The following is an 11,740-nucleotide window of genomic DNA, read 5'->3' on the forward strand; positions in this document are numbered from 1 at the left end:
GGCAAATTTAAGTTACTGTTGCTAACCTCACTGTTATTATTATTTCTTCTTTCAACTACGGATGCCAATATCGTTGGTAACCAAGAGTCCTGCCCTATCCCTTTTTTACTGCTTCTGAAACAGGCCCAAAGTTCTTGTCAGTTTTCCAAGGACTCTTACCACTTGCAGCCACAAGAGAAGAGATAGTCACAGAGCAGTGGGCCAAGTTCAAAGATGTTAAATCACACTTCCCAATCTTATGAGGTACAATTGTAAGTAAGGTCATTCTTTTTTCCAAGACAAACAAACCCCACATATGACTCAGGGTGGGTCAAGGGAATGGGGTAGATAGAGATTGTCATTTTTCTAAGGCACACAGTCAGAGGCAAGAATTGAACCCAGATTTTTCTAGCCTAGCACTCTATCTACTTCCCAAGCTGACTCTTAATGTTCCTCAATATCATCCCCTTAAATGGCAACCAAAACACTGAAAAGAAACAAAACTACCGAAAATTCTCAATGAAAAGTGTGGGGGAAGGGTTTTTTTCAGAGGGAATCACTCAAACAAATAAAAAAAGACTTACAAGTGAAAAAATATTATGGTTCAAGAGAAGTAACAATAGAAATGATAAATGATAAATGATACTCAAAGACCACTAACAAAAGAATACAACTAGAAACTCCTCAGGACATCATAAAATTACTATCCCACAGAAGGAACTGATGGAGGAAATAAAATGATTTTTAAAAATCAAGAGAAGAAATAAATAAAAAACTACAAAAGCTCAGACCAAGATGGTGATCAAATTCAAAAGGTAGGTAACGTTCATGGGGAAAATGATCTGTTTCATTGATAGCCAGACAGGACTTTCTGAATTGCCATTACTAAGACACAGGACAGAGAGGATAACAATGAACCCTTCTTTCACTCACGGAGCACAGACTCTAAAGGCAGAAAGAACAAGACATTCTGCCCCAAGAAATGGGACACGGTGACAATGTGGAGCTCAGATGTGAAGTGTGAATGCATGGTGCCCTCTGCCTGTTCCACTGTCTCAAATGTAAAGCTAAAAACAAATGAGATCATGTTATGCTTCACTGATAATGTAATCCTACCTTTTGTAATTGTGCATATCCCTGTGAGAAGAACAAAAGCATAGGCAAATGATATGATGTACACTTTTTCTTACATTATAATAATATTCCACTACATTCATTTACCAAATTTTGTTTAACCATTCCCCAATCAATGAATACCTACTTTATAATTACAGAAAGCTTTGCTGCAAATATTTTGATATACATGCAGCCTTTCTTTTAATCAACATCCTTTATTGACAATTTTGGAAGCATTAGATGTCTCATACCCTGCATCCTTCTCACAACTAAGCTAGGAAACTCCAAACATTGAAGAATTCATTTGACTTGCAGCTTAGTAAAAGATAATGTGTTGGATGGATTCATCTGAGCATTGGTTGAAATTATGGGATGGCATTTCATCAACTTTGTTTTCTAAATTTCTCTGCTAGTAAAAACAGGATATTCCCAATGTTTATATTTTCTTCATCTTTAAAAAATAAATTCTTATTGTTGTCTTTTTTTATACCCTTTAAATTTGTCTCTCTGTCTCTCCTCCTCTCACTGAGTTCTATGCTTTATAACAAAGAATTTTTAAGATAACATTTAGTGACATAAAAGAATGTTTTAAAGGAAAATTAAAAAGAACAGGAAACAAAACCAGCCAATACATTGAAAAAATCTGAGAATTTCTGCAATATTTTACACCCAAGTATCCTCTCCTCTGCCTGCAAGGCAGTGGGAACAAGTGCCTTCTCATAGCTTCTCTTTGGAGCCTTGCTGATTCTTTGTAATTTAACAGCATTCATTTTTTATTCTTTTGCAGTTTTTATTTCCATTTACATTGTTATAGTTATGGTGAATATTGCTTTCTTGGCTTTGGTACTTCATTTTGTGTAAGTCCACATCAGGCTTTCCACTCTTCTCTTATTCATCACATCAGGAGGACCTGAGTTCAAATATCACCTCAGACACTTGACACTCACTAGCTGTGTGACCTTGGGCAAGTCACTTAACCTCATTTGCCTCATCCTGGGTCATCTCCAGTCATCCTGATGAATATCTGGTCACTGGATTCAGATGGCTCTGGAGGAGAAGTGAGGCTGGTGACCTGCACAGACCTCTTTCACTCAAAACAAAGTCATGTCATTATTTCTCTGATAGCATGGTCTTCTTTGACAACAAAGGACAAACACACACACACACACACACATATTCATCACATTCATTATTTTTCACAGCAAAGTAATATCCCATTACATTCATTTACCACAATTTGTTTAGCCAATCAGCAGATATACTTTGCTACAAGAAAAAAATGTTGCTATAAATATGTTATTGTAGATGGAACCTTTCTTTTCATCAGTGAACTCTTTGTGGTATATGCCTAGCAGTGGATAAAGATATTTTAGCCACTTTATTTGCACATCCACCCATTGCTTTTTAGAATGGTTATACTAATTCTCAGTTCAACCAACAATACCTTAGTGTGGCTACCTTTCAACAATCCCTCCATAGTTGATTATTCCCTGTTTGGGCTCTTTCCCTTTTATCCTAGCTGCCTTAATTTCATTTGGGCAAACGTTTTTCAATTTCATGGAAACAAAATTATCTATTTTTCATTTGTTATTGCCTTTCTCCCTCTTTGGTTAAGACTTTTTCTCCTGTCAATACATGGGAAAGACACATGACCTGCTTCTCTTCACATTTCTTATGGTATGATTTTTAATATTAAGTTTATAGATTAAGTTAACATAATTAAGTTAACTAAGTTATATTCATCTTTAATTTATTGAGGAATATGGTGTAAGACACTGATCCAAGTTAATTTCTACCAAACTGCTTTCCATTTCTTTCAGCAGTTCTTACCAAATAGGGAATTTTTTCCTCTATAATTTATGTTTTAGGTTCCTCAAATCCTCAAATCACTTGCATTATTCATGGTGTTCTCTGATCTACTCAGTTCCATGGATCTATTTTTCTGTTTTTTAATATTATTTTTTCCCACAATTGCATATCAAGAAAATGTTTAGCATTAATTTTTACAGGATTTTGAGTTTCAAGATTTTCTCCCTCCCTTCCTCCCTTTCCCACTTCTGAAAATGGTAGGCAATTTGATATAGTTTATACAGATGCTATCATATAAAACATATTTCCATATTCATCACAGTTGTGGAAGAAATAAATCAAAAGGGGAAAAAACATGAGAAATAATAAAGTAAGTGAAAAATATGCTTTGATCTGCATTCAGAGTCCATTAATTCTTTATCTGGATATGGATAGCATTTTCCTTCATGAATCCTTTGTACTTGGATCATTGTGTGGCTGAGAAAAGCTGAGTCATTCATAGCTGATCATCACACAAGGTTGTTGATACATATATACAGTGTTTTCCTGGTTCTACTCATTTCACTTTATCAGTTGCACATGTCTTTCCAGGTTTTCCTGAAATGTGTCTGTTCATTGTTTCTTATTTCACAATAGTATTCCATTATATGTATATAGCACAGCTTGTTCAGACATTCCTCAATTGTTGGGCACACTCTCATTTCAATATTTTGCACCACAATTAGGGCTGCTATAAATATTTTTGCACATGTAGATTCTTTATTTTTCTATTTTTTAATAAGTACCAAGATTGAAAAAGGAGTACAACAAGTATTGTTCCCTTATTTAATTTACATGCAAAGTACATCATGTGAAATGCCAGGCTGGATGACTCAAAAGGAATAATTGAGGTTACCTGAAGAAATATCAATAATATCAATATGCAGATGTATTAATAATGCATTTTTGCTTATTGTTAATATAATTTTGCTTCTTAATGGCAAGATCTTTCCCATCCATGAATTTGGCATGGCAAAGTATAATGCCTCTATTTGGTGCAGGATCCATGGCCATTTAGATCCTAAGGTCAATGATCCTGGAAGGGTGGAGTGTAATGTTAAACAAAGTAGGACCTTTTGTTGTTTTTGTTTTAGTATAATCAAGTGCCTCTGATTGAATCTTGCCTTTGATTGAATTAATCAAGAGTCTTTAACTAGAACAGGTATATGTACTTGTATTGTTAATTATTTTAATGTGATTAAAGAAGATTTAATTAATGAATGGGCCTGCCCATTAAGGGAAAATTTGTAGGGAGGGCTGTACCTTTTGTTAATGAGGCACTGGTTCTCAAGGGCTGTGACACCCTCTGGCTCTGGAAAGTATATAAAGACTCTGAGGTGTGTTTTTACTTTGGGGCTTACTCATTGGAAATGTTTTTTTGGCCAGACAAGACCCTGGGAAGCTGTTAAGGAGCCCCATGACTTTGAAAATCTAGATGTTGGAGCTTCTCTCTTTGGTAACTCGGTATGTATGGTCAGATACTTATCTGTCTGTTGATCTATCAGACAGTTAGAAGCACTGTCTGTTGATTCTGATTTCTCTGTATTTTCTCTGAAATTCAGGGTACTGACTTTTTCCCTTGAACTAAGTGAATGATATATGTGCTTGATTAAAGTGATTGCTGACTCCCTGAAAAGTTGCCTTTCCTTTTAGAAAAGCAGATCAAAGAACCTGTGACAGCAGGCTCTCCTGTGTATATGTCAGGGTGCTTGCTTTTACATTATATTGTAGTTGGCAGGATATGATTTACATTGCTTAGAGGACTTTTGGTTGGATAGAAAAGAAATAAGAAAAATCTCTACTGGAATATGTATGAGAATCCCTAAGAATCATTTTGGATGGATATTACTTAAATCAGGATTAGTAGCCCAAGGAATACATGTATTGGCTGGAGTGATAGATTCTAATTATCAAGGAGAAACTATTGTAACATTCCAAAATTTACGTGATGAACTCATACAGTTTTGTAAAACTGATAGAATAGTTCAAGTGATTATTATTCCTTCTAAAACAATACCCCTTGTGAAAACTGTCTCTCCTTCTGAAATAACTAGCAGAGGAACTAAAGGTTTGGGTTCTACTGATAGAATAAAATTGGAAGCTAAACTATGGGTAAAACAGAAGCCAGATGACATTCCAAAGGCTGCAGAAATTATAGCACAGAGGAAAGATAATACCATAACTGTTGTTTATTCAGAAGAAGATCATTATCAGATTGTACCCATAACTCATATATTCTACCACGAACGTGGCTATGATAGTGGGTTCATTGACTCCAGAAGCACAGCTGACCGTACATCTACCCTGCTTCTGGTTATTGTCTCCTTGTTTCTTTTTGGCTTTTTATCTGTTAAACTTATTTACTAGATTTGTTTCCTACAGGCTTAGTACCCTTTACCTGTAGATGCCTGATCCCTTAAGCTGGATGTCACCTCCTATTCATGACGGTGATGTGTCATCTCTGGACCTGGGATCAACCAAGCTCCAGATGCCAGTTAAAGAACTGATCTCTCAAATGGAACCTCTTGGAGCAGAGACAGCTGTATGTGTAATTTCAGCAGGAAGGAGCTAGGGAAGAAGAGACCTTCTCCTCTTATCCCAAGATTTTCAGCCCCATTTGTTGGAGGGAGAATGATAGGGTGCTTGTGCTCAAGTCCCACCCTATGATATTGTTTTATGTGTTCATTTTATGTGATCCCTGTTATATTGTTGTAAAGTTCTCTTGACACCAGTTATCTACAATATTGTTTTATATGCTTATTTTCTGTTATCCTTGTTACAATTCTGTTGATACCTATTGCCCCACCAACCTATGCAATGAATACAAAATATCTTGGGGCCAAATGGAATAGCAATTTAAATGGAAAGATCTTTCCCATTCATTAATAGGCCCATGTGACCTGCTTAAATCACTTGAAAGCCTAAGTCACATGTGGTGGGAGGAAGTTACTGAATGGGTGGAACAGGAAGGGTGGAGCACAACTGGGAGGAAATTAGTGAGAGTGTTTGGGGCAGAAGAGAGAGGATGCAGATCAGCAGGCACAGCAAGGATCATGAGTGTTTGCTTGTGAGAAGGCCCCAGCAGGTGGGGGGAGCCTTGGGAATGCCTTTGTCCCCAGCAGTGCTAACATGTATTGACTTCTTGGATACTATGACAGATTTAACTTTATGGTGTTGGGATTTGGCTTTATGGTGTCTGAATAAATTTTTTTCTTCTGTCTTCTATTCAGAACTATGCCAGCATATTCATAGCCATCATCAGTGCTGTGAATATTGCCTTGGTGATACAGCAGATGAGATCACTCTGATGACAGAAAGTGAAGTTGAATTAAGAAGCCTCTTGAAGGTGAAAGAGGAGAGAGTAAAAGCTGACTTGAAGCTTAACATCAAAAAAAACCAAAATCTTGACAACATCCTCTACACTAGTTGGACTAAACTCTCTCTTCTCTTCTCAAGCATTTTATGGCATTTCCTACATTCACCCTCTCTGCTGATGAATTCACCTGCATTGAAAAAATTGAGACTATTCACAAAAGGCTCCCTTTTCTTCCATTCTTTTCTAGCTCACATCATTCAGACATCTTCCATTATCTCTTTTTCTTCTATTTTGGATGAAAAGGCAGACCCTTCTTGCCAAGGCCAATCATTCTATAATGCTCCCTTGATCCTCTGTCTTCTCCAGAAGATTTTGCCCTCTATCATCTCCACTCTGTTTCCAATCTTCAATCTCTCCCTATGTAATTTCGTTTTTGCAAATACCTCTATATCACTCACATCTTTAAAATGATCCCATTAATTTGACTACTCCCACAACTGTCACCTAGCTTTTCATCCTTTTCTCAAATCCATCTATGCTCATTACCTAGACTTCCTCTCCTTTTAATCTCTTCTTAACCCCCTGCAACCTAGCTACCAACCTCATTATTCAATTGAAACTGCCCCTCCAAAGTTACCAGTCATCTCTTAAAGGCCAAATTAAAGGACTGTCCCTCAACCTTCTTGATCTCTTTTAGACACTGCCATAACCCTCTCCTCCTGGTTACTCTCTCCTTTCTAGATTTTTCACTACACTGCTCTTTCCTAGTTCTTCTCCTATCTATCTGATCATTTCTCAGTCTCCTTTGCTGTGTCTACCTCCATGTCACACTCTTACTTTGGGTGTCCCTCAAAGTTCTATCCTGGGCTCTCTTCTCTTTTCTCCTATCCTATCTCATAGCAGCCCCAGTGGTTTCAATTAGCATCTCTGTGCAGATGATTGGCAGCTCTATAGATACTACCTTAGTCTTTCTCCTGAGATATCTCAAACTGTATATATCCCATAGGCATTGCAACTTGTTCAAAACAGAACTCATTATCTTTCCCCCAAAACCCTTCTTTCTTCCAAATTTATTATTATTATTATTGACACAACGACTGGCCTCCCAATTTCCAAGGCCCACAATCTCAGCATAAATCCTCAATTTCTACTCTCATTTACTTACCTCACTCTCACTGAAATCTAATCTATTGCCAAATCTTATTTTATCTACTTTAATAACATATCTTATGTAGAGTCTAGTTTCTCCAACCACACAGCAACCATCCTAGTTCAGGCCCTTGTCACTTATCACATCTCACCTGGACTATTCCAGTAGCCTTCTAGTTGGTCTCCCTGCCTTGTGTCTCTCCCTCTCCTCCACTCAGATACCAAAGTGATTTTCCAAAAGCATAGGTCTGATCATGTCACTCTCTTCTCAATAAATTCTAAAGACTCCATATCACCTCCTGTATCAAATGTAAAGCCCTCTATTTGGCATTTAAAGTTCTTCACAATCTGGCCCTTCCTTCCTTTCCTTTCCATATACATTTCAATCCAGCTACATGGCCTCCATGCTGTTACACACACACACATACACACACACACACACACACACACACACACACACACACACACACAAGACCCCATCTTTCACCTTTATGCCTTTTGCATTGCACTGTTTCCCATGCCTGAAATGCTTTCCCTCCTCATTTCCAAAATGTCATTTCGCTAGATTCTTTCCAGAGTTAGTCTGAATCCAAGATTTTGCAAAAAGTCTTTCCTAGTCCCAAACCCACCTCACTCTCAATTGCTAATTCTTTGCAATGTAACATTAACTTCCATCTACTCTGTGTGTATCTTGAATGGACCCAGTTACACTCATGTTTGTCTCTACTTTTAGAATTTCTGCTCCTTCAAGGCAAAGACTCAAGTCCAAGGTAAGGTTTGTACTTAGAATTTGAGACTGTGCTCTATGGGAACTGAGTTAAGCAATGAACCTAATCCTCTTGTCTTTCCCAGAGTCTGAGATGGTATAGGAGAAAGATTAGGCCACCCATATGCTTTGGAATAAGTTTCTATATTTTTAATTATACATTGAAATTATTCTTTGTAAAATTATTTTTTGTAAAATTATTCTTTGTAAAAGCCAATCCAACTATTAGTAACTAAAGGAAACTGGGGTGCAGGAGACCCATTCTTACAACTGAGGGAACACCATCTATGAGAGCTAAAGTCATTGCAGATAATCTAGACACCCCTGCTAATCTCATAAAGGATGCCAAAGAACTCTGGGGGAGAACTGAAATTAAACGTACCTGGCCTGCAAGCAGTGAGAATCAGGATAACATCAACCAATACATAGGCAGAAAGGTCAGTAGTTCACAAAAGACTAGATCCATAAGTAACTAGGTTAACAAGATATTCCAGGAGAAGCAGTATTGTTTATACATGTAGTCAGGCAAAACTGCTAATATTTGCACAAGAAATGTTTACCTTGTGTGTAATTGTGTACCTGATGTATCTCAAATGATTTTTCAGGGACTGAAACTTTTTGCTCCAGAGAGTAATATAGCCCAAAGATGCTAAGACCCAGGATCGCCAAGGTTTTGGATACTAATGCTAAATCTCTAATGTGATCACAGAGACTTGAGGGAAACTATCCTGGAAGATAGAGAATCCCTAGAGAAAACTTTAAACATACATTGTGAGGAGAGATGTTTGCTCAGGAGAGTTCTGTTTGGTGGTCCCAGTTGCCTTAATAAAAGGTCTTTCTCCCAAGTTTGGGAGCATCATGTAAGGAGAAGGAAAGGTGAAAACATTGTACCGGTGGAATAAAAAACTCTAAAATGCTGGAAAGGCTCAAAGAGTGGTCCTTGGGACAGATAAGCCTGTCAGCTGTCTATTAGTGATAAATTTTACCCCAAGTATGTAAAGACTTCCCCTGATGGAATGGGTGGATGAAAGCAATTTGTTACAATGGACCATGAAGGCAGTGGAAGCAAGCACTGTGGAGGACTTAGAGCTTGGTCAGACAACAAAGATGCTAAGGTTATCCATTGCATCCTGGGTCGTTGTCAATCATCTTGATTTTGTCTAATCACTGGACTTTGATGACTGTGGAAGAGAAAGTGAGGCTGACAAATTTGTACAATACAGCCTCATTAAAACCAATTCACACACAAGTCAAGACATTACTCATTGTCCATTGTCCACTATCTTAATTATTTTACTATTGTACTATCTTACTATTTTATCTATCTTGAAGTCCTGTGGCAATGGGATTATGTGGCAACTAACAAAGCAGCAAGTATAATTACACTTAACTGTAGTCTTCACATAATCTTCACATAGGTGGCCTAGGCATAGGGTCTTCTCATTGAATTAAAAAAAAGTAGTGAGATTAAGCATCCCACTGGGTATCCAAGCAATTTTTTTATTGTAAACTTAAATATTGAAACTTAAATACAAAATAAGGGACAAAAAGCATTGCCTTGTCACAGTAGAACATAAGAGACAATTCAAAATACACAACAATAAATTTCCATTTCAAGAAAACTTATATACTTTGAGCACATTGTGTTCAAAGCTACCCATCTTTTCTTTGCATTCTTGTAAGTTTTCTTTTATTCTCTGCTGTGCACTTTTTATTTTGTTCTTTTCCCCCCTTCCTCTCTACTCCTGAAGAAGGCTACAATTAAGTGTGAATATACTTATATATACTTGCATGCATATATATACATATATACACATACATACATATATACATATATTCACAAAGATATATAATACATATACACACACATATATATTTAGATATCTATAAACATACTCCTATGTAGACATATATATTGATATATATCTATGTAAGGCCATACTATACTTATTTGTCCTCTGTTTCTCTGAGGATGGCTAATCTCTTCCTTCCTGAGTCCGAGTCTTTCCATAGTTTTTCAAGTCCACTAACTCATCATTTTCTATACCACAGTAATATTCCAACTTTAGACTGTCTAGTTATTTTAAATAGTGCAAACCAACATTGGTGAATATGGCTGATACATAGTATAGTTTCCCTCTTTTCCTCTTGATTAAATCTATTTTCATCTCAACTTTGTCTGAGATCATGATTACCTCCCCTGCTTCTTTTTCCCTAACAAATTCTACTCCTATCTTATGTTTGTGCATATTTCTTATTTCTTATCCCTCCTAACTCCTCTATTTTACTTTTATGCACTACCTTGCCCTCCTATTACTCCCCTCCAATGATCCCTTTCTTGTCCTACTATTCCTATTAATCTAAACACCCTTTTACAACCCCCCTTATTCTATTCCCTCACCCTCCCCTCTAAAAATTCCTCCCTTATCCTCTCCCTACCCTATCCCCTTAGCCTTTTATTTCTTTCTGAATTTAGAAGACTTTTATACCCTCCTAGATATATATGTATTATTATTCCCTCTTAAGCCCATTCCTGATTATAGTAGGGTTTCAGAACTACCAGCCTACATCCCCCATCTAATTTCTTTGTGTCAGTTCTTCCTTTTGCTCCTCATTTAAATAATTACTCTTTTTACCTGTTCCTAAATGGTTTTACTTTTTAAAATCATATCTTACTCAGGTCTACCCCAATTTTTCTTACAGACTACCCAATTACTAATAACAACCTTAGACATACGTTTTACATTTCCTCATATAAAGAGTAAACAGTCTGTCCTCATTGAGCTTCTTGTAACTAGTCTTTGGTATATACCTCATATTTCTCTTGGCTCTTGTATGTCAAATCTTCTACTACGTTCAAGGTTTTGTTTTGTTTTGATCTGACTTTAAACAAAATCCTGAAAGTCTGACAATTCATTAAATGTCCATTTTTTTCATCCAGGATTATGCTTAAATTTTGTTGGATATGATATTTTTGGTCATAACCCAGTTCTTTTGCTCTTCCATATATAGTGTTTTCCAAGACTGTGGACTTTTAGTGTCACCACTGCTAGGTTTTATGTTATTGTAATTGTGGCACCGCCATATTTAAAAATTTTTTTCTTGTTGTTCACGATATTTTATCCTTAAATTGGGGGTTTCAGAATTTGATTATGATATTCCTATACATTTTCCTCCTAGGATTTTTTTCAAGTGGTGTTTGGTGAATTTTGTCCATTTCTACTTTCTTACTGTCTTCATGCTTCAGGACAATTTTCTTTAATTATTTCTTGGATAATTGTGTCAAGGTTCTTTTTTGATCATAGTTTTCAGGTAGTCCAATTATTCTTGTTTTCTCTTTTTGATCTGTTCTCCAGATTAGTTGTTTTTCTTATGAGATGTTTCACATTCCCTTCAATTTATTCATTCTTTATATTTTATTATTCCTTAGTCTCTTATAACTTCACTGACTTCCTCTTGCCCAATTCTCATTTTCAAGGAGTCATTTTCTTCCTTAAGATTCTGGATCTCCTTTTCTAATTGGTTGAGTTTATTTTTATAATCTTCCTGTTTTTCTTGGACTATTA

Source organism: Notamacropus eugenii, chromosome 3, assembly GCF_028372415.1.
Source record: "Notamacropus eugenii isolate mMacEug1 chromosome 3, mMacEug1.pri_v2, whole genome shotgun sequence".
Taxonomy (NCBI): Eukaryota; Metazoa; Chordata; class Mammalia; order Diprotodontia; family Macropodidae; genus Notamacropus; species Notamacropus eugenii.